Here is a 23273-nt window from a genome sequence, read left to right as displayed (position 1 = left end):
CAGAACCAGCCTGCACCTCTCCCTCAGCGCGAGTTCCAGATGTCAACCACCGTCTGAGTGACGAAAATCCTGCTTAGCTCCCGTGAGTCCCCTCCCTCTCACTTTAAATGTATAACCTCTTGTTTTAGACACCCCGACCAAGAGAAAGAAGATTCTCTCCATCTACCATATTGCTCCTCCTCATAATTTTGCCCAACTCTGTCAGGCCAACCCTCAGCCTCCACCTCCCCAGGGAGAACAGTCCTAGTCTCTCATTCCAACTGACATGCTTCATTCCAGCAACTACCTGACAAACCTCTTCTGCTCCCTCTCCAGCAGTATCGCACCCTGCTCACAGTGTGGTGACCACAACTGTACACAGTACGCCAGCCCTGGCCGAACCAGTATTTGCTAAAGTTATAAAACGGCATCCCTGTTCTGATATGCTTTTCCACACCGATGAATGTAAGCATCCCATAACCCTCATTCAGCACACTGTCTACCGTGCTGCCATTTCCAAGGATCTATTGAACCCCACTTGCTCATCAACACTCCCGCGGGCCCGACCATTTGCTGTAGATGTGACATCCTTGTATGTCCTTTCAAAATGAATCACTATTCACCTGTCAGGACTAAATTCCACGCACCAATATACCACCCAACCTTTCAGCTGATCCACATCCAGCTGCAGACAGAGAGAATCCACTCGCTATCTAAAGAACGAGAGACTTTATTCTCACCTGCCAACTTGGTAATCACACTCTAACACTCACATCCAAGTCATGAATGTACATCACAGACACCAAGGTCCCAGCACCAGTCCTTGTGGTACACCACTGTCACTGATTGCCTCCAGAAATTCTTTCAATAATTTCCCTCATAGTAACTTGTTATCCCTCCTGAGATGAATGGGCCAGTATGAACAAGGAGAGAAGTTACTTGCTACTTCAGCCCAAGTGCACATGTTGGGACAGGTAAATCAGTCAGTATTTGTTATGGTGTAATGGTGAGCACTCTGGACTCTGATTCCAGCGATCCGACTTCAAATCTCGGTGGAACCTATTTGCTGTCAAGTGTGGTGCTATCCTTGCGGATGCATTCTGGGTTTGTGCCTCTGAACTTTTGATGAAGCAAAGCAGCCATTGGTTCTTTCCCTGCCATTCGTTTCATCCAATGTCTCAGTCCAACTCCACGGGTCCGGAGATTGCTCCCTTCTTGGCTGTGTTCGTTCATTCTTGGTTTGAAACAAGTTTACATTCGGTGACAAGCCACTCCAGCTGGAATGAGGGATTCTGATGGTGGGGAGATGGAGTGACATTGATTGAGTGTGTGCAGGTTCCCTGGTGTAATGGTGAGTACTCTGGGCGTTGAACACAGCGATCGGAGTTCAAATCTCGATGGAACCTTACTGCCGCTGAGTCAGCTCTAGAAGAATTTTGAACATCCAACATTGAAAGGCCCGGCTTATTCTTGATATTTATGTCCTTTGTGCCTGTTAATCAACAGAAGTCGTGTTTGCTGCCGGTCCGATCCGAAGTTGTGAACAACAGTGTTCTGCTCTGCACGGTGATGAACCAAGTGGACAAAGTTAAACAACAGAGTCAACACTCAGGGGTCTGGACTCGGGATGAAAGCAGTTTATTCACATCCATGAGCGGAGACACCTCCAGGCTTTCCCACCGAGTTCCAGACTGTTGTGATGTTTCAACAGAAAGTGAAAATACACGTCCCTCAGCGGCAGAGAGCGGGGCTTTGATACATTCATAATCAACACAGAAAATACTGCCAATACTCAGCAGGCGAGGACGCACCTGTGGGAAGTTAAACAGAGCGAAGGTTTCAGGTCAAGCACCTTTTCTTTTGGACACCACGACCATGAGAAGGAAGATTCTCTCCATCTTCCATATTGCTGCTCCTCATAATTTTGCCCACCTCTGTCAGGTCACCCCTCAGACTCCTCCAGGGAGAACAGCCCCGGTATCTCATTCTAACTGAAATGCTTCATTCCAACAACATCCTGGTGAACCTCCTCTGCTCCCGCTCCAGTACTATCACATCCTGCTCACAGTGTGCTGACCAGAACTTCACACAGTAATCCAGCCGTGGCCGAACCAGTGTTTGTAAAAGTTGTATCACGACATCCGTGTTCCGATATTCTTTTCCACTGCCGAAGAATGCAGGCATCCCATATGCCTACTTAACCACACAATCTACCTGTGCTGCCACGTCCAGGGATCTATGCATCCCCCTTGTTCATCGGCACTCCCTCGGGCCCGACTACTTACTGTGTAAGTCCCAAACTTATTTGTTATTTCAAAATGCATCAAGATTAGATTCCATGCAGCAATATTCCACCCAACGTTTTAGTTGATCCACATCCAGCTTCAGCCGGAGAGAATCCACTTCCTATCTACAAACCGAGAGACTATTCTCTCACCTGAAAACTTTGTAATCGCAGTCCAACTCTCACATCCAATTCATGAATGTATATAACTGACACCATCTTTCCCAGCGCCGGTTCTTATGCTCCAACACTCGTCACCGACTGCCAATCAGAAAACATCCTATTCACCACCACCACCTGCCTCATGTTACCGAGAGCATGTTGGACCCAAATTTCTCTGTGTCTTATGAGCTCTAAACTTTTCGACCAGCAAATATGTGCCGCATCTGGTCAAAGGCCTTCCCAATGACCATCCAACAAACTACCCTCAAGATTGCACTCAGATACTTCTTTCAAGTATTTATTCACATTAATGACAAACGATTTCGCAAAGACAAAGCCATACTGACCATCTCTGAGATATCTTTGACCTTCCAAGTTTAAGTAAATCCTGTTCTCCGGAATTTCTTTCAATGATTTCCCTCATTATAACTTGCTAAACCTCTTCAGATGAATGGGCCAGTAAGAACAAGGAGAGAAGTTACTTGCTGTTTCAGCCCAAGTGTACAGGTTGGGCCAGAAAATTCAGTCAGCATTTGCTGTGGTTCCATGGTGTAATGGTGAGCATTCTGGACTCTGTAACCAGCTATCCGATTTCAAATCACGGTGTAACCGGTTTGCTGTCAAGTGTGGTGCTGTCCTTGCGGATGCATGCAGAGTTTCGGCCTCCGAATTTTTGATGAAGCAAAGCATCCATCTGAGCTTTCCCTGCCATTCGTTTCATCCAAGTTCTCAGTCCAACTCCATGGGTCCTGAGATTGTTCCCTTCTTGGCTGAGTTCGTTCGCTCTTGGTTTGAAACAAGTTTCCATACGGTGACAAGCCCCTCCAGCTGGAATGAGCCGCTCTGATAGCGGGGAGATGGAGTGACACTGACTGAGGGTGTGCAGGTTCCGTGCTGTAATGGTGAGCACTCTGGGCTTTGAATCCAGCGATCCGAGCAAATCTCGTTAGAACCTTATGCTGCTGAGTCAGCTGCCAACAAATTTTGAACATCCACTATTGAAAGGCCTGGCTTTTTCTTCATGTTTATGGTTTTTGTGCTGGGAAAGCTGTAGAATCGTGTTTGCTGCTGGTCCGCTCGAGAGATGTGAACAGCAGTGTTTTACTGAGCTCTCTGATGAACCAAGTGGACATTGGTTAAAAACAGAGTCAATTCTCAGGGGTCTGTACTTGTGATTAAAGCAGTTTATTCCCTTCCATAAGGGGAGACACCTCGAGGCTTTCCCACCGAGTTCCTGACTGTAATTGTTTTTCAGCACAAAATGCAACTGCAGGTTCCTCAGCGGCAGACAGCGGGGCTTTGATACATTCATAATAAACACAGAAAATACTGCAAATACTCAGCAGGTCAGGCAGCATCTGTGGGAAGTGAAACAGAGCAAGCGTTTCAGCTCAAACACCTGAAAACCTCTGCACTCTCTTCCCCATCCTCTGTTTATTTCACAGTTCATACAATCCTTCAGAACAGCAACAGGCCCTTCGGCCAACTGTGTCAATGCTGACCTCTGTACTCATCTATCCACGCCCTTTTTGGCCACATTTGATCTGTAGATTTCCAGGCCTTGGTGATTCACTTCCTTGTCTCAATGTTCCTTAAATATTGTGGCAGAACCAACCTACCTCAGCGCGAGTTCCAGAAGCCAACCACCGTCTGAGTGAAGAAAATCCTGCTTAGCTCCCGTGAATTCCCTCCATTTCACTTTATATGTATGAGCTCTTGTTTGACATTCCCCGACCAAGAGAAAGAAGATTCCTCCATCTACCATATTGCGCCTCCTCATAATTTTATCCAGCTTTTAGGCCACCCATCAGCCTCCACCTCTCCAGGGAGAACTGACCTAGTCTCTCATTCCAACTGAAATGCTTCATTCCAGCAACTACCTGATGAACCTCTTCTGCTCCTTCTCCAGCAGTATCACACCCTGCTCACAGTGTGGTGACCACAACTGTACACAGTACTCCAATTGTGGCCGAACCAGTGTTTGCTAAAGTTGAGACATGACATCCCTGTTCTGATATTCTTTTCCACAGCCGATGAATATAGGCATTCCATAACCCTGATTCAGCACACTGTCTACCGTGCTGCCATTTCCAAGGATCTATAAAGTCCACTTGCTCATCTACACTCCCTCTGGCTCGACCATTTACTGTAGAAATGACATCCTTGTTTGTCCTTTCAAAATGAATCACTATTCACCTGTCAGAAATACATTCCATGACCAATATACCACTCAACTTTTCAGCTGATCCACATCCAGCTGCAGCCGGAGAGAACCCACTCGATCTCTACAAAACGAGAGACTTTTCTTTCACCTGCCAAACTTGGTAATCACACTCTAATACTCACATACAAATCATGAATGTACATCGGAGACACCAAGGACCCAGCTCCGGTCCTTTTGGTAAACCACTGGTTACGGATTGCCAATCAGAAATCATTATATTCACCTCCATCCACTGCCTCGTGTTATCGAGAGAATTTTGGACACAACTTACCTTGGATCTGATGAGCTCTAACCGTTTGGACCAGCAACAATATGCAGCATCTTGTCTATCGTCGTTCTAAAGTCCATCTAGCAAACTTCCCTCCACAATGCACTTAGTTGCTTCTTTGAAATATTCATTAACATGAATGACACAGGATTTCCCAAAAGCAAAGCAATCTTGAGCATCCCTAAGATATCTTTGATCTGCTAAGTTTTAAATAATCCTGTGCTTCAGATTTTATTTCAATAATTCCCTCATAGTAACTTGCTAAATCTCTTCAGATGAATGGGCCAGTAAGAACAGGGAGAGAAGTTACTTGCTGCTTCAGCCCAAGTGTACAGGTTAGGCCATGAACATCAGTCAGCATTTGCTGTGGTTCCATGGTGTAATGGCGAGAACTCTGGACTCTGAATCCAGCTATCAGAGTTCAAATCTCGGTGGAACCTGTTCACTGTCCTGTGTTGTGCTGCCCTTGCGGATGCATGCAGAGTTTGCGCCTTCGAAGTTTTGAAGAAGCAAAGCAGCCATCTGAGCTTTCCCCGCCATTCGTTCCATCCAAGGTCTCAGTCCAACTCCATGGGTCAGAGGTTGTTCTCTTCTTGGCTGAGTTCCTTCAATCTTGGTTTGAAACAAGTTTACACCTGGTGACAAGCTGCTCCAGCTGGAATGAGAAAGTCTGATGGTTGGGAAGTGGAGTGACATTGCTGAGGGTGTGCAGGTTCCATGGTGTAATGGTGAGCACTTGGGATTTGAATCCGGCGATCCCAATTCAAATCTCCGTGGAACCTTATTGTTACTGAGTCAGCTGTCAACAGATTTTGACCATCCAACATTGAAAGGCCTGGCTTATTCTTCGTGTTTATGATCCAAATCATTGGCCCCTTGAGGGGTAAAGCATTCTTCAGCTGGTCAGTTGCTCCTCAACTGCATTATAAATAGTTTTACAGGTGAGAGTCTTTATCTCTATCCTGACCACTTCCAGGGCTAAAGGTCAAACTTCCCTCACCTTTCTGCACTTTCTTCCTCATCCTCTGTACACTTTACAGTTCATACAATCCTACAGACCAGCAACAGGCCATTCGGCCCACCGTGTCTATGCTGTCCTCTGTACTCATCAATCCACACCCCGTTTAGCTACATTTGGTCTGTAGATTTCCAGGCCTTGGCGATTCAATTGCTTATCTTAATGTTCCTTCAATGTTGTGGCAGAACCCACCTGCTCATCCCCCTCAGCGTGAGTTCCAGATTCCTTCTCCAAATGAAGAAAATCCTGCTCAATTTCTCTAAATCGCCTCCCTCTCACTTTAAATATATATCCTCTTGTTTTAGGCACCCCGACCAAGAGAAAGACGATTCTTACCATCTACCATATTCATCCTCCCATTAGTTTTGTTCACCTCTGTCAAGTCACCCCTCAGTCTCCTCCGCTCCAGGGAGATCAGCCCTGGTCTCTCATTGCAACTGAAATGCTTCATTGCTGCAACATCCTGGTGAACCTTCCCTGCTACCTCTCCAGCACTATCACATCCTGCCCAGAGTGTGGTGGCAGGAACTGCACACAGTCCTCCAGTCGTGGCCGACCCAGTATTTGGTAAAGTTGTAACTGAACATTACTGCTCCGATATTCTTCCACACGGCCGATGAATGCAATCATCCCATATCCCTTATTCACCACACTGTCTACCTGTGCTGCCATTTCTAGGGATCCATGGATCTTTACCTCAACGTACCGCTTGTTCATCAACCCTCTCAAGGACCCGACCATTTACTGTGTAGGTCCCATGCTTGTTTGTACTTTCAAAATGCATCACTTTGCACCTGTCAGAATTAAATTCCATTCAATACCCATCCGTCTTATCAGTAGATCAATATCCAGCTGTAGCCGGAGAGAATACATTCACTATATACAAAACAAGAGACTTTTCTGTCACCTGAAAACTTAGTAATGACACTCCAACACGCACATACAAATCATGAATGTACTTCACAATCAACGAGGGTACCTGCACCTGTCCTTGTGGTAGACAACTGGTCACTGTGTGCCAATCAGAAAACAATCTCTTCACCACCACTCCCTGCCTCAGGTTACTGGGCAATTTTGGATCCAAATTGCCTTGGATCCTCTGAGCTCTAAATTTTTGGACCATCAAACACATGTTCCATCTTATAAAAGACCTGACTAAAGGCTATCTACTAAACTGCCCTCACGAATTCACTGGGATACTTCTTTGAAAAAGTCTATCACATTATAAAGACGGGATTTACTAAGGACAAAACTATACTGGCCATCCCTAATATATCTCTGACCTACCAAGTTTAAATAAATCCTGTCCTCCAGAATTTCTTTCAACAATTTCCCGCATAGTAACATACTAAACCTCTTCAGATGAATGGGACAGTAATCTTGTTAGAAAAAGGAGAGCAGTTACATGCTGCTACAGCCCAAGTGTACAGATTGGGCCAGGTAAATCAGTCAGCATTTGCTGTGGTGCTATGGTGTAATAGTAAGCACTCTAGACTCTGAATCCAGCGATCCGAGTTCAGATCTCGGTGGAACCTGCTTGCAGTCAAGTGTTGTGCTGCCCATACGGATCCATGCAAAGGCTGTGAATCCGAACTTTTCATGGAGCAAACCCGCCATCTGAGCTTTCCCTGCTATTTGTTTCATCCAAGGTCTCAGTCCAACGCCATGAGTCCTGAGATCGTTCTCTTCTTGGCTGAGAATGTTCATTCTTGGTTTGAAACAAGTTTCCACCCGGTGACAAACCCTTCCAGCTGGAATGAGACGGTCTAATGGTGGGGAGCTGCAGTGACATTGACTGAGGTTGTGCAGGTTCCATGGTAAGCACTATGGGTTTTGAATAAAACGATCCCAGTTCTAATCTCGGTGGAGCTTGCTGCTGTTGAGTCAGCTCTCGAAAAACTTTGAACACCAAAGGTTGAAAGGCGGGGATTATTCTTCATGTTTATATCGTTTATGCTGGTAAATCAGAAGAAGTCTTGCTTGCTGCTAGTGTGGTCCGGAGTTGTGAACAGCATTGTTTTAATGAGCGCTCTGGTGAACGACGTGGACAGTGTTCGGTCTCAGGTTGTAACCGATTTATTCCGGTTTAGTCCGGTCTCGGAATGTAACCGGTTTATTCACGTCCATGCGGGGTGAAGCCATAGGTTTCCCACCGAGACCCAGACTGTTGTGGTGTTTCTACAGAAAATGCAGCGGCACGTGCCTCAATGGCAGACAACGGGGCTTTGATGCAGAGATAATAAACAGATAAAATACTGCAAATACACAGCAGATCAGGCAGCATCTGTTGGAAGTGAAAGAGAGAGAGAACGTTTCAGGTCAAACACCCTTCGTCAGATTTGATTTTCATTCATGATTTTGATTCATTTATCTTTGGAACTTCCAAATCCCTCGCCCCTTGTGGGGTAAAGAGATTATTCAGCTGGTCAGTTGCTCCTCATCTGCATTGTAATAATTTTACAGGTACGAGTCTGTATCTGTATCCTGAGCAGTATCCGGGGCTAAAGGTCAAACTGCTGCCGTCAACCTTCTCCACCACTTCCCCATCCTCTGTTCACTTCACATTTCATACAATCCTACAGAAAAGCAACAGACACTTCGGCAAAATTGTCCCTGCTGACCACTGTACTTAACAATCTACGCCCCTTTTCGCCACATTTCCAACCTTTGGTGATTCAATTTCTTGTGTCAATACTCCTTAAATGTTGTGGCAGAAACAGCCTGCACCTCTCCCTCAGCGTGAGTTCCAGACGCCAACCACCCTCTGAGTGAAGAAAATCCTGCTCAGCTCCCGTGAATCCCCTCCCTCTCACTTTAAATGTATGACCTCTTCTTTTACAGTCCACGAGCAAGAGAAAGACGATTCTTACCATCTACCATATTGCTCCTCCTCATACTTTTGTCCACCTCTGTCAGGTCATCCCTCAGCCTCCTCCTCTCCATGGAGAACAGACCCAGTCTCTCATTCTAACTGAAACTCTTCATTCCAGCAACATCCTGGTGAACCTCTTCTGCTCCCTCTCCCGCACTATCACATCCTGCTCACAGTGTGGTGACCAGACCTGCACACAGTACACTAGTCGTGGGCGAAACAGTGTTGGCTAAAGTTGTAACACGGCATCCCTTTTCCTATATTCTTTTCCACAGCCGATGAATGTTAGTTTCCAATATTCATCCTTCAGCACACTGTCTGCCGTTCTGTCATTTCCAAGGATCTATTGACTCCCATCGACATTCCCTTGGGCCCCACCATTCACTGTGGATGTCCCATCCTTGTTTATCCTTTCAAAATGCATCACTTTGCACCTGTCAGGATTAAATTCCATGCACCAATATTCCACCCACCTTTTCATCTGATCCACATACAGCTGCAGCCAGAGACAATCCACTCGCTATCTCCAAAACGAAAGACTTTTCTCTCACCTTCCAACTTGGCAATCACACTCTAACACTCACATCCAAGTCATGAATGTAAATCACAGAAACCAAGATGCCATCACCGGTCCTTGTGGTATACCACTGTTCACCGATTGCCAATCAGAAAAAAATATATTCACCTCCACCAACGGCCTCATGTTATCGAGAGAATTTTGGACACAACTTGCCTTGGATCTTATGAGCTCTAATCGTTTGCACCAGCAAAAATGTGCAGCATCTTGTCGAAGGACGTTCTAATGTCCATCTAACAAACCACCCTCACCAATGCAATGAGTTAATTCTTTGAAATATTCATTCACATTAATGACACAGAATTTCCCAAACATAAAGCCATCCTCACCATCTCTAAGATATACTTGACCTGCAAAGTTCAAATAAATCCTGTCCTCCAGAATTTCTTTCAATGATTTCCCTCAATTTAAGTTCCTAAACCTCTTCAGATGAATGCTCCAGTAAGAACAAGGAGAGAAGTTACTTGCTGTTTCAGCTCAAGTGCACAGGTGGGCCAGGAAAATAAGACAGCATTTGATGTGGTTCCATGGGTGTAATGGTGAGCACTCTGGACTCTGAATCCAGCGATCCGAGTTCAAATCTCGGTGGAACCGGTTTGCAGTCAAGTGTTGTGCTGCCCTTGTGGATGCATGATGAGTTCATGCCTCTGAAGCTTTGATGAAGCAAAGCAACCATCTGAGCTTTCCCTGCCATTCGTTTCATCGAAGGTCTCAGTCCAACAGCATGGGTCCCGAGATTGTGCCTTCTTGGCTGAGTTCTTTTATTCTTAGTTTGAAACATGTTTACATACGGTGACAATCCACGCCAGCTGGAATAAGACGGTCTGATGTTGGGGAGGTGGAGTGACTGACTGATAGTGCGCAGGTTCCATGATGTAATGGTGAGCACTCCAGCTTTACATCCAGCTATCCCATTTCAAATCTCGGTGGAACTTCACTACTGCTGAGTCAGCTGTCGAAACATTTTCAACATCCAAGGTTGAAAGGCTGGGATTATTCTTGATGTTTACGCCCTTTATACTGGTAAATCAGCAGAAGTCTTCCTTGCTGCGGTGTGGTCCGGAGTTGTGAACAGCAGTGTTTTGCTGAGCGTTCTGGTGAAATAAGTGGACAAACAACAGAGTCCTGCCTCGAGATGTAACCTGTTTATTCACGTCCATGCGAGTAGACGCCATCGGCCAACCTTGTCCATGCTGACCTCTGTACTCATCAATCCACGCCCTATTTGGCCACGCTATGTCTCAATGCTCCTTAAATTTTGCGGCAGAACCAGCCTGCACCTATCCCTCGGCGCGAGTTCCAGATGCCAACCACCCTCTGAGTGACGAAAATCCTGCTTAGCTCCCGTGAGTCCCCTCCCTCTCACTTTAAATGTATAACCTCTTGTTTTATACACCCCGACCAAGAGAAAGAAGATTCCCTCCATCTACCATATTGCTCCTCCTCATAATTTTACCCAACTTTGTCTGGCCACCCTTCAGCCTCACAACTCTTGAGGAAGAACCGTCCTTGTCTCTCATTCCAATTAAAATGCTTCATTCCAGCATACCTTATAAAACTCGTCTCCTTCCTCTCCAGCACTATCACACCCTGCTCACAGTGTGCTGACCACAACTGTACACAGTACGCCAGCCGTGGCTGAACCAGTGTTTGATAAAGTTGTAACCCGGCATCCCTGTTCCGATATGCTTTTCCACACCGATGAATGTAAGATTCCCATAACCTTCATTCAGCGCACTGTCTACCGTGCTGCCATTTCCAAGGATCTATGAACGCCACTTGCTCATCAACACTCCCTCGGGCCCGACGATTTACTGTATATGTGACATCCTTGTTTGTTCTTTCAAAATGAATCACTATTCACCTGTCAGGACTAAATTCCATGCACCAATATACCACCCAACTTTCAGCTGATCCTCATCCCGCTGCAGACAGAGAGAATCCACTCGCTATCTAAAAAAACGGGAGACTTTACTCTCACCTGCTGACTTGGTAATCACACTCTAACACTCACATCCAAGTCATGAATGTACTTCACAGACACCAAGGTCCCAGCACCAGTCCTTGTGGTACACCACTGTCACTGATTGCCTCCAGAAATTCTTTCAATAATTTCCCTCACAGTAACTTGCTAAACCTCTTCAGATGAATGGTCCGGTAAGAACAAGGAGAGAATTTACTTGCTACTTCAGCCCAAGTGCACAGGTTTGGCCAGGAAAATCAGTCTGCAATTGCTGTGGTTCCATGGTGTAATGGTGAGCACTCTGGACTCTGAATCCAGCGATCCGAGTTCAAATCTCGGTGGAACTTGTTTGCTGTCAAGTCTGGTGCTGTCCAGAGTTTGTGCCTCTGAACTTTTGATGAAGCAAAGCAGCCATCGGATCTTTCCCTGAATTCGTTTCATCCAAGGTCTCAGTCCAACTCCATGGGTCAGAGATTTCTCCCTTCTTGGCTGAGTACCTTGGTTTGAAACAAGTTTACACCTGGTAACAAGCCCCTCCAGGTGGAATGAGAAGGTCTGATGTTGGGGAGGTAGAGTGACATTGCTGAGGGTGTGCAGGTTCCATGGTGTAATGGTGAGCACTCTGGGCTTTGAATCCAGCGATCCCAAATCAAATCTCCGTGGAACCTTATTGCTACTGAGTCAGCTGTCAACAAATTTTGAGCATCCAACATTGAAAGTCCTGGCTTATTATTCATGTTTATGGTCCAAATCATTGGCCCCTTGAGGGGTAAAGAGATACTTCAGCTGGTCAGTTGCTCCTCAACCTGCATTATAAATAGTTTTACAGGTGAGAATCTTTATCTCTATCCTGACCACTGTCCAGGGCTAACGGTCAAACTGCTCCCCTTACCTTTCTGCACTTTCTTCCTCATCCTCTGTTCACTTTACAGTTCATACAATCCCACAGACCAGCAACAGGCCATTCGGCCTACCGTGTCTATGCTGTCCTCTGTACTCATCAATCCACACCCCTTTTAGTTACATTTGGTCTGTATATTTCCAGGCCTTGTCGATTCAATTGCTTATCTTAATGTTCCTTCAATGTTGTATCAGAGCACGACTGCTCCTCCCCCTCAGCGCGAGTTCCAGATTCCTTCTCCAGATGAATAAAATCCTGCTCAATTTCTCTGAATCGCCTCCCTCTTACTTTAAATATATGTCTTCTTGTTTTTGGCACCCCGACCAAGAGAAAGACGAATCTTACCATCTACCATATTGATCCTCCTCTTAATTTTGTCCAGCTCTGTCAAGTCACCCCTCAGTCTCCTCCACTCCAGGGAGATCAACCCCGGTCTCTCATTGTAACTGAAATGCTTCATTCCTGCAACATCCTGGTGAACCTTCTCTGCTCACTCTCCAGCACTATCACATCCTGCCCACAGTGTGGTGACCAGAACTGCACTCAGTCCTCCAGCCGTGGCCGACCCAGTTTTGGTAAATTTGTAACACGACATTACTGCTCCCATATTCTTCCACACGGCCGATGAATGCAATCGTTCCATATCCCTAATTCACCACACTGTCTGCCTGTGCTGCCACTTATAGGGATCGATTGATCAGTACCTCAAAGTCCCGCTTATTCATCAACCCTCCCAAGAACCCGACCATTTACTGAGTATGTCCCATCCCTGTTTGTCCTTTCAAAATACATCACTTTGCCACTGTCAGGATTAAATTAAATTCACCGATACCCGATCCGGCTTATCAGCAGATCAATATCCATCGGTAGCCGGAGAGAATAAATTCGCTATATACAAAACGAGAGACTTTTCTCTCACCTGCAAACTTAGTAATCCAAATCATGAATGTACATCACAATCAACGATGGTAACTGCACCTGTCTTTGTGGTACACGACTGGTGCCAATCAGAAAACAATTCTTCATCACCACCCCCTGCCACATGTTACCGAGGCAATTTTGGATCCAAATTGCCTATGACCCCATGACCTTTAGATGTTTGGACCATCAAACACATGTGCCACCTTATCAAAGACCTAAAGGCTATCTACTAAACTTCCCTCACGAATTCTCTGGGATACTTCTTTGAAAAAGTCTATCACATTACAAATACGGGATTTTCTAACAACAAAACCATACTGGCCATCCCTAGTATATCTCTGACTTGCCACGTTTAAATAAATCTTGTCCTCCTGAATTTCGTTCAATATTCCACTTATGGTATCATGGTAACGCTCTTCGCATGAATTCGGAGAGTAATCTTGATCATAACATGGAGAGAAGATTCAGCAGAAGTGTACAGTATTAGACCAGGAAATGCATTCGGCAGTTTTTGTGCTTCTATGGTGTAATGGTGAGCACTCTGGGCTTTGAATCCAGCGATCCGAGTTCGAATCTCGGTGGAACTTTATTGCTGCTGAGTAGAGCTGTCAACAAATGTCAAACATCGTACATTGAAGGCTGAGCTCATTCTTCATGTTTATGCCCTTTGTGCTGGTAAATCAGCAGCAGCAGTTCTTTCTGCTGGTGTAGTCCGGAGTTGAGAACAACAGTGTTTTGCTGAGCGCTCTGGTGAACGAAGTGGACAGTGTTAAACGACAGAGTCAACTGTCTGGATTCGGGTTGAAAGCAGTTTATTCACATCCATGAGGGGAGACAACTCCAGAACACCACTGCTCAACGATTGCCTCTCAGAAAACAATCTCTTCACCTCCACCAATTGTCCCATGTTATCTAGAGAAGTTTATACACAACTTGCCTTCGATCTGATGAGCTCTGACCGTTAGGACCAGCAAAAATATGCAGCATCTTGGCAAAGGCCTTCCCAATGTCCATATAACAAACTACCCCCACGAATACATTTAGTTATTTCTTTGAAATATTCATTCACATTAATGACATAAGATTTCCATAACACAAAGCCATACTGACCATCTCTAATATATATTTGACCTGCCAAGTTTAAATAAATCCTGTCCTCCAGAATTTCTTTCAATAATTTCCCTCACAGTAACATGCTAAACCTCTTCAGATGAATGGGCCAGTAATCTTGTTAGAAAAAGGAGAGCAGTTACATGCTGCTTCAGTTCAAGTGTACAGATCGGGCCAGGGAAATCAGTCAGTATTTGCTGTGGTTCTATGGTGTAACGGTGAGCACTCTGGACTCTGAATCCAGCAATCCGAGTTCAAATCTCGGTGGAACCTGATTACAGTCAAGTGTTGTGCTGCCCATACGGATGCATGCAAAGGCTGTGAATCCGAACTTTTGATGAAGCAAAGCAGCCATCTGAGCTTTCACTGCCATTCGTTTCATCCAAGGTCTCAGTCCAACTCCATGAGTACTGTGATAGTTCTCTTCTTTGCTGGGAAGGTTCATCCTTGGTTTGAACCAAGTTTTCACCCGGTGACAATCCCTTCCAGCTGGAATGAGACGGTCTAATGGTGGGGAGCTGCAGTGACATTGACTGAGGGTGTGCAGGTTCCATGGTGAGCACTCTGGGCGTTGAATCAAACGATCCCAGTTCAAATCTCGGTGGAAGCTTTCTGCTGCTGAGTCAGCTCTAGAAAAAATTTTAACACACAAGTTTGAAAATCTGGGATTATACTTCGTGTTTATGCTCTTTATGCTGGTAAATTAGCAGAAGTCTTGCTTGCTGCTAGTGTGGTCCGGAGTTGTGAACAGCAGTGCTTTATTGAGTGCTCTGGTGAACTAAGTGGACTGTGTCCGGTCTCGGAACGTAAAAGGTTTTTTTACGGTTTAGTCCGGTCTCGGAATTTAACTGGTTTATTTACGTACATGCGGGGTGAGTTCACAGGTTTCCCACCGAGTCCCAGACTGTTCTGGTGTTTCTACAGAAAATGCAGCCGCACGTGCCTGTGGCAGAAAATGGGGCTTTGATTCAAGGATAATAAACAAATAAAATACTGCAAATATTCAGCAGGTCAGGCAGCATCTGTTGGAAGTGAAACAGAGCGAACGTTTCAAGTCAAACACCCTTCTTCAGATTTGATTTTCATTCATGACTTTGATTCATTTATCTCTGGAACGTCCAAACCCTTCGCCCCTTGTGGAGTAAAGAGATCATTCAGCTGGTCAGTTGCTCCTCATCTGCGTTGTAAATAGTTCTGCAGGTGAGAGTCTGTATCTGTATCCTGACCAGTATCCGGGACTAAAGGTCAAACTGCTGGCGTCACCTTTCTGCACTCTCTTCCCATCCTCTGTTCTCTTCATAGTTCGTACAATCTTGCAGAAAAACAACAGGCACTTCGGCAAACTTATCCCTGCTGATCACTGTACTCAACAATCTACGCCCCATTTCGCCACATTTCGTCTGCAGATTTCCAGGCCTTGGTGATTCAATTGCTTGTCTCAATGCTGCTTAAATGTTGTGGCAGAAACACTCTGCACCTCTCCCTCAGCGTGAGTTCCAGATGCCAACCACCCTCTGAGTGAAGAAAATCCTGCTCAGCTCCTGTGAATCCCCTCACTCTCACTTTAAACGTATGACCTCTTGTTTTACAGTCCACGAGCAAGGGAAAGACGATCCTCACCATCTACCATTATATTCCTCCTCATACTTTGTCAGGTCACAACTCAGCCTCCTCCGTTCCATGAAACAGACACAATCTCTCATTCTAACTGAAACTCTTCATTCCAGCAACTTCCTGGTGAACATCTTCTGCTCCATCTCCCGCCCTATCACATACTGCTCACAGTGTGGTGACCAGACCTGCACACAGTGCACAAGTCGTGGCCGAACCAATTTTTGCTGAAGTTGTAACACGACATCCCTGTCCCTATATTCTTTTCCAGATCAATGCAAACATCCCATATCCCTCCTTCAGAATACTGTCTACCGTCCTGACATTTCCAAGGATTTATGGACTCCTATCGACACTCCCTTGGGCCCCGCCATTCACTCTGTATGTCACATCCTTGTTTGTCCTCTCAAAATGCATCAGTTTGCACCTGTCAGTACTAAATACCATGTACAAATATTCCACCGAACTTTTCAGCTGATCCGCATACAGTTACAGCCGGAGAGAATCCACTCGCTATTTACAAAACAAAAGACTTTTCTCTCACCTGCCAACTTGGTAATCACACTCACATCCAAGTCATGAATGTAAATCACAGACACCAAGATCCTATCACCGGTCATTGTGGTACACCACTGTTAACCGATTGCCAATCAGAAAACAATATCTTCACCTCCACCCACTGCCTCATGTTATCGAGAGAATTTTGGACACAACTTGCCTTGGATCTTATGAGCTCTAATCGTTTGCACCAGCAAAAATGTGCAGCATCTTGTCGAAGGTCGTTCTAATGTCCATCTACCAAACAAACCTCACCAATGCACTGAGTTACTTCTTTGAAATATTCATTCACATTAATGACACAGGAATACCCAAACACAAAGCCATCCTGACCATCTCTAAGATATATTTGACCTGCCACGTTGAAATAAATCCTGTCCTCCAGAATTTCTTTCAATAATTTCCCTCAAAGTAACTTGCTAAACCTTCAGCCTAAGTGCACAGCTTAAGCCAGGAAAATAAGTCAGCATTTGCTGTGGTTCCATGGTGTAATGGTGAGCACTCTGGACTCTGAATCCAGCGATCCGAGTTCAAATCTCGCTGGAACCGGTTTGTTGTCAAGTGTTGTGCTGCCCTTGCGTATGCATGAAGAGTTCATGCCTCCGAAGTTCTGATGAAGCAAAGCAGCCATCTGAGCTTTCCCTGCCATTCGTTTCATCCAAGGTCTCAGTCCAACTCCATGGGTCCAAAGATTGTTCCCTTCTTGGCTGTGTTCGTTCATTGTTAGTTTTAAACATGTTTAAGTACGGTGACAATCCACTCTAGCTGGAATGAGACGGTCTGATGGTGGGGAGGTGGAGTGACATTGGCTGAGAGTGGGCAGGGTCCATGATGTAATGGTGAGCACTCTTGTCTTTGAATCCAGCGATCCCAGTTCAAATCTCGGTGGAACCTCACTACTGCTGAGTCAGCTGTCGAAATTTTTTTGAACATCCAAGGTTGAAAGGCTGGGTTTATTCTTGATGTTTATGCGCATTATGCTAGTAAATCAGCAGAAGTTGTGCCTGCTGCAGGTGTGGCCCGGAGTTGTGAACAGCAGTGTTTTAGTAAGCGCGCTGGAGAACTACGTGGACAGTGTTAAATTACAGAGTCCGGTCTCGGGATGTAAGCGTTTTATTCACTTCCAGGTGGTGAGACACCTCCAGGCTCTCCCACCGAGTTCCAGACTGCTAAGGTGTTTTTACAGAAAGTGCAGCTACAAGTCCCTCAGCGGCAGACAACGGGGCTTTGATACATACATAATAAACGCAGAAAATACTGCAACTACTCAGCAGGTCAGTCAGCATCTGTGGGAAGTGAAACCGAGCGAATGATTCTGGTCAAACACCATTCGCCTGGTTTGATTTTCATTCATGATTTTGATTCATTTATCTCCGGGACGTCCAAACCCTCCTCCCCTTGAGGGGCAAAGAGATTCTTCAGCTGGTCAATTGCTCCTCAAATGCATTATAAATAGTATCACAGGTGAGAGTCTTTATCTGTATCCTGACCATTGTCCGAGCAAAAGGTCAAACTGCTCCCGTCACATTTCTGCGCTCTCTTCCTCATCCTCTGCTCACTTCACAGTTCATGCAAACCTACAGAACAGCAACAGGCCATTCGGCCCACCGTGTCCATGCGAATGATTCAGGTCAAACACCATTCGTCTGGTTTGATTTTCATTCATGATTTTGATTCATTTATCTCTGTATTTCATCAATCCGCACCTTATTTAGATACATTTCGTCTGTCGATTTCCAGGCCTTTGCGATTCATTTGCTTGTCGCAATGCTCCTTAAATGTTGTGGGAGAACAAGCGTGCTTCACTCCCTCAGCGAGTGTTCCAGATTCCAACCACTCTCTGTATGAAGAACATCTTACTCAGCGGCCCTGAATCCCCTCCCTCTCACTTTAAATATATGTCCTCTTGTTTTAGACACCCCGACCAAGGGATAGAAAATTATCACCATCTACCATATTGATCCTCCTCTTACTTTTGTCCACCTCTGTAAGGTCACCCCTCAGCCTCCTCCGCTCCAGGGAGAACAGCCCCGGACTCTCATTCTAACTGAAATGCTTCATTCCGGCAACATCCTGGTAAACCTACTCTTCTCCATGTCCAGCACTATCACACCCTGCCCACAGTGTGGTGACGAGAACTACACACAGTACACTAGCCTTGGCAGAACTAGTGTTTGGTAAGTTTGTAACACGACATCCCTGTTCCCATATTCTTCTACACGGCCGTTGAATGCAAGCATTCCATATCTCTTCTTCACCACTCTGTCTACCTGTGCTGCCACTTCCTGGGATCGATGGATCTGTACCTCCACGTCCCCCCTGTTCATCAACAGTCCCTAGGACCAGGCTATTTAATGTGTACGTCCCATACTTCGTTCAAAGTGAATCACTTTCCACCTGTCAGGATTAAATTCCATTCAACAATACTCCACCACGTTTATCAGCTGATCAAAATCCAGCTTTACCCTGAGAGAATCCATTCGCTATCTACAAAACTAGAGACCTTCCTCTCACCTGAAAGCTTAGTAATCACACTCCAACACTCACATCCAAGTCATGAATTTACATGACAAACAACAAGGGACCCAGCACCGGTCCTTGTATTACACGACTGGTCACTGTCTGTCAATCTGAAAACAGTCTCTTCACCACCGCCCCCTGCTTCATGTTACCGACGGAATTTTGGATCCAACTTGCCTTGGATCCTAAGAGCTCTAAGCTTTTGGACCATCAAAAACATGTGATATCTTGTCAAAGATCTTACTGAAAGCTATTTTAAAAACTGCCCTCACGAATTCAGTGGGATACTTCTTTGAAAAAGTCTATCACATTAGGAAGACAGGATTTCCTCAGAACAAAACCATACTGACCATCCCTAATATATCTCTGACCTGCCAAGTTTAAATAAATCTTGTCCTCCTGAATTTCGTTCAGTATTCCACTTATGGTAACATGGTAAGGCTCTTCAGATGAATTGGAGAGTAACCTTGATCATAACATGGAGAGCAGATTAGCACAAGTGTACAGGATTGGGTTAGGATATGCAGACAGCATTTGTGGTTGTTCCGTGGTGTAATGGTGAGCACTCTGGGCTTTGAATCCAGCAATCCGAGTTCGAATCTCAGTGGAACCTTATTGCTGCTGAGTCAACTTTCAACAAATATCGAACATCCAACAGTGAAAGGCTGAGCTTATTCTTCATGTTTATGCCCTTTGTGCTGGTAAATCAGCATAAGTAGTGCTTCTTGCTGGTGTGATCCGGAGCTGTGAACAACAGAGTTTTGCTGAGCACTCTGGTGAACCAAGTGGATAGTATTAAAAGCAGCGTCAACACTCAGGGGTATGGACTCGGAATGAAAGCTGTTTATTCACATCCATGCGGGAAGACACCTCCAGGATTTCCCACCGAGTTCCAGACTGTTGTGGTGTATCTACAGAAAGTGCAGCTATACGTCCCTCTGCGGCAGACAGCGGGGCTTTGATACATTCATAATCAACACATAAAGTACTGCAAATACTCAGTAGGTCAGGAAGCACGTGGGGGAAGTGAAACAGAGCGAAGGTTGGAGGTCGAACACCTCTTGTTTTAGACACCCCGACCAAGAGAAAGAAGATTCTCTCCATCTACCATATTGCTCCTCCTCAGAATTTTACCCACCTCTGTCAAGTCACCCCTCAGCCTCCACCGCTCCAGGGAGAACACACCCAGTCTCTCATTCTAACTGAAATGCTTCATTCCAGCAAGATCCAAACATGCAGCATCTTGTCGAAGGTCGTTCTAATGTCCATCTACCAAACTACCCTCACCAATGCACTGAGTTACTTCTTTGAAATATTCATTCACATTAATGACAAACGATTTCCCAAACACAACGCCATCCTGACCATATCTAAGATATATTTGACCTGCCAAGTTCAAATAAATCCTGTCCTCCAGAATTCCTTTCAATGAATTCCCTCATAGAAATTTGCTAAACCTCATCAGATAAATCGGCCAGTAAGAACAAGGAGAGAAGTTACTTTCTGCTTCAGCCCAAGTATACAGGTAGGTCTAGGAAAATCAGTCAGCATTTTCTGTGGTTCCATGGTGTAATGGTGAGCATTCTGGACTCTGAATCCAGCGATCCGAGTTCAAATCTCGGTGGAACCTTACTGCTGCTGAGTCAGCTTTCGAAAAATTTTGAACATCCAAGGTTGAAAGGCTGGGATTATTCTTGATGTTTACGCCCTTTATGCTGGTAAATCAACAGAAGACTTGCTCGCAGCTGCTGTGGTCCGGAGTTGTGAACAGCAGTGTTTTGCTGAGCGCTCTGGTTAACTACGTGCACCAGAACAGAATCCCGTCTCTGGATGTAACCTGTTGATTCACATCCATGCGAGGAGACGCCATCGGCCAACCGTGTCCGTGCTGACCTCTGTACTCATCTTTCCACGCCCCATTTCGCGACATTTCGTCTGCATATTTACAGGCCTTGGCGATTCATTTGCTTGTCTCAATGCTCCTTAAATGTTGTGGCAGAACCAACCTGCACCTATCCCTCAGCGAGAGTTCCAGATGGCAACCACCCTCTGAGGGAAGAAAATCCTGCTCAGCTTCCCTTAATCGCCTCCCTCTCACTTTAAATATATGTACTCTTGTTTTACACACCACGACTAAGATTCTCAACACCTACCATGTTGCTACTCCTCATAATTTTGGCCCCCTCTGTCAGGTCACCCCTCAGCCGCCACCTCTGCAGGGAGAACAGACATAGTATCTCATTCTAACTGAAATGCTTCATTCCAGCAACTACCTGATGAACCTCTTCTGCTCCATCTCCAGCACTATCACACCCTGCTCACAGTGTGGTGACCACAACTGTACGCAGAACTCCAGCCGTGGCCGAACCAGTGTTTACTAAAATTGTAACACGACATTCCTCTTCTGATATGCTTTTCCACAGCCGATGAATGTGAGCAACCCATAACCCTCAATCAGCACCGTGTCTACGTGCTGCCATTTCCAAGGATCTATGAAAGCCACTTGCTCATCGACACTCCCTCGGTGCCGACAATTTACTGTATATGTGACATCCCTGTTTGTCCTTTCAAAATGAATTACTTTTCAGCTGTGAGGACTAAATTCCATGCAGCAATATACCACCCAACATTTCAGCTGATCCACATCCCGCTGCAAGCGGAGAGAATCCACTCACTATCTACAAAACGAGAGACTTTATTCTCACCTTTCAACTTGCTAATCACACTTAACAGTCACATCCAACTCATGAATGTACATCACAGACGCCAAGGTCCCAGCACCAGTCCTTGTGGTACACCACTGTCACTGATTGCCTCCAGAAATTCTTTCAATAATTTCCCTCACAGTAACTTGCTAAACCTCTTCAGCTGAATGGACAAGTAAGAACAAGGAGAGAAGTTACTTGCTACTTCAGCCCAAGTGCACAGGTTGGGCCAGGAAAATCAGTCAGCATTTGCTGTGGTCCCATGCTGTAATGGTGAGCACTCTGGACTCTGAATCCAGCGATCCGAGTTCAAATCTCGGTGGAACCTGTTTGCTGTCAAGTGCGGTGCTGCCCTTGCGGGTGCATCCAGAGGTTGTGTCTCCGAACTTTTGAGGAAGCAAAGCAGCCATCTGAGCTTTCCCTGCCATTCGTTTCATCCAAGGTCTCAGTCCATCTCCATGCGTCCTGAGATTGCTCCGTCCTTGGCTGAGTTCGTTCATTCTTGGTTTGAAAAAAGTTTACATTCGGTGACAAGCCCCTCCAGCTGGAATGAGGGGGTCTGATGGTGGGTAGATGGAGTGGCATTGACTGAGCGTGTGCAGGTTCCATGGTGTAATGGTGAGTATTCTGGGCTTTGAATACAGCGATCGGAGTTCAAATTTGTATGGAAACTTACTGCTGCTGAGTCAGCTCTCGAAAAGTTTTGAACATCCAACACTGAAAGGCCTGGTTTATTCTTGATGTTTATGCCCCTTGTGCCTGTTAATCAGCAGAAGTCGTGCTTACTGCGGGTACGGTCCGGAATTGTGAACAACAGTGTTTTGCTGAACACTCTGATGAACCAAGTGTACATTTGTAAACAACAAGTCAACACTCAGGGATCTGGACTCTGACCACGACTGGAGACACCTCCAGGCTTTCCCAAAGAGTTCCAGACTGTTGTGGTGTTTCTACAGAAAGTACAACTACACGTTCCTCAGCGGTAGACTGCGGGGCTTTGATACATTAATAGTAAACACATAAAATACTGCAAATACTCAGCAGGTGAGGAAGCACCTGTGGGAAGTGAACAGACCGAAGGTTTCAGGTCAAACACCTGTTGTTTTGGACACAACAACCATGAGAAGGAAGATCCTCTCCATCTTCCATATTGCTGCTCCTCATAAATTTGCCCACCTCTGTCAGGTCACCACTCAATCTCCACCGCTCCAGGGAAAACAGCCCCGGTATCTTATTCTAACTGAAATGCTTCATTCCAGCATCATCCTGGTGAACCTCCTCTGCTCCCTCTCCAGTACTATCACATCCTGCTCACAGTGTGCTGACCAGAACTGCACACAGTAATCCAGCCGTGGCCGAACCAGTGTTTGTAAAGGTTGTAACACGACATCCGTGTTCCGATATTCTTTTCCACAGCCGAAGTATGCAAGCATCCCATATGCCTCCTTAACAACACAATCTACCTGTGCTGCCACGTCCAGGGATCTATGCATCCCCCTTGTTCATCGACACTCCCTCGGGCCCGACTAGTTACTGTGTATGTCCGATACTTATTTGTCCTTTCAAAATGCATTAGGATTAGATTCCATGCAGCAATATT

The 23273-nt window shown here is 45.6% G+C and overlaps 6 non-coding genes across 6 annotated transcripts; all 6 read left to right on the top strand.

Annotated features, from left to right (window-relative positions):
* The first annotated feature begins 9905 nt into the window (after nt 1-9905).
* On the top strand, nt 9906-9978 carry trnaq-cug (transfer RNA glutamine (anticodon CUG)). The gene has a single exon. It is a non-coding gene; the product is annotated as a tRNA-Gln (tRNA).
* Nucleotides 9979-11622: 1644 nt separating this feature from the next.
* On the top strand, nt 11623-11694 carry trnaq-cug (transfer RNA glutamine (anticodon CUG)). Its single transcript has one exon. It is a non-coding gene; the product is annotated as a tRNA-Gln (tRNA).
* Nucleotides 11695-14480: 2786 nt separating this feature from the next.
* Nucleotides 14481-14552, top strand: trnaq-cug (transfer RNA glutamine (anticodon CUG)). Its single transcript has one exon. It is a non-coding gene; the product is annotated as a tRNA-Gln (tRNA).
* Nucleotides 14553-16925: 2373 nt separating this feature from the next.
* trnaq-cug (transfer RNA glutamine (anticodon CUG)) lies at nt 16926-16997 on the top strand. Its single transcript has one exon. It is a non-coding gene; the product is annotated as a tRNA-Gln (tRNA).
* A 3529-nt stretch (nt 16998-20526) lies between these two features.
* On the top strand, nt 20527-20598 carry trnaq-cug (transfer RNA glutamine (anticodon CUG)). Its single transcript has one exon. It is a non-coding gene; the product is annotated as a tRNA-Gln (tRNA).
* Nucleotides 20599-21929: 1331 nt separating this feature from the next.
* trnaq-cug (transfer RNA glutamine (anticodon CUG)) lies at nt 21930-22001 on the top strand. The gene has a single exon. It is a non-coding gene; the product is annotated as a tRNA-Gln (tRNA).
* The last annotated feature ends 1272 nt before the right edge of the window (nt 22002-23273 follow it).

The sequence above is a fragment of the Pristis pectinata genome, chromosome 37, assembly GCF_009764475.1.
Source record: "Pristis pectinata isolate sPriPec2 chromosome 37, sPriPec2.1.pri, whole genome shotgun sequence".
NCBI classification, from domain to species: Eukaryota; Metazoa; Chordata; class Chondrichthyes; order Rhinopristiformes; family Pristidae; genus Pristis; species Pristis pectinata.
Note: the sequence above shows the minus strand (reverse complement) of the source record. Positions and strands in the feature narration are given on the sequence as shown.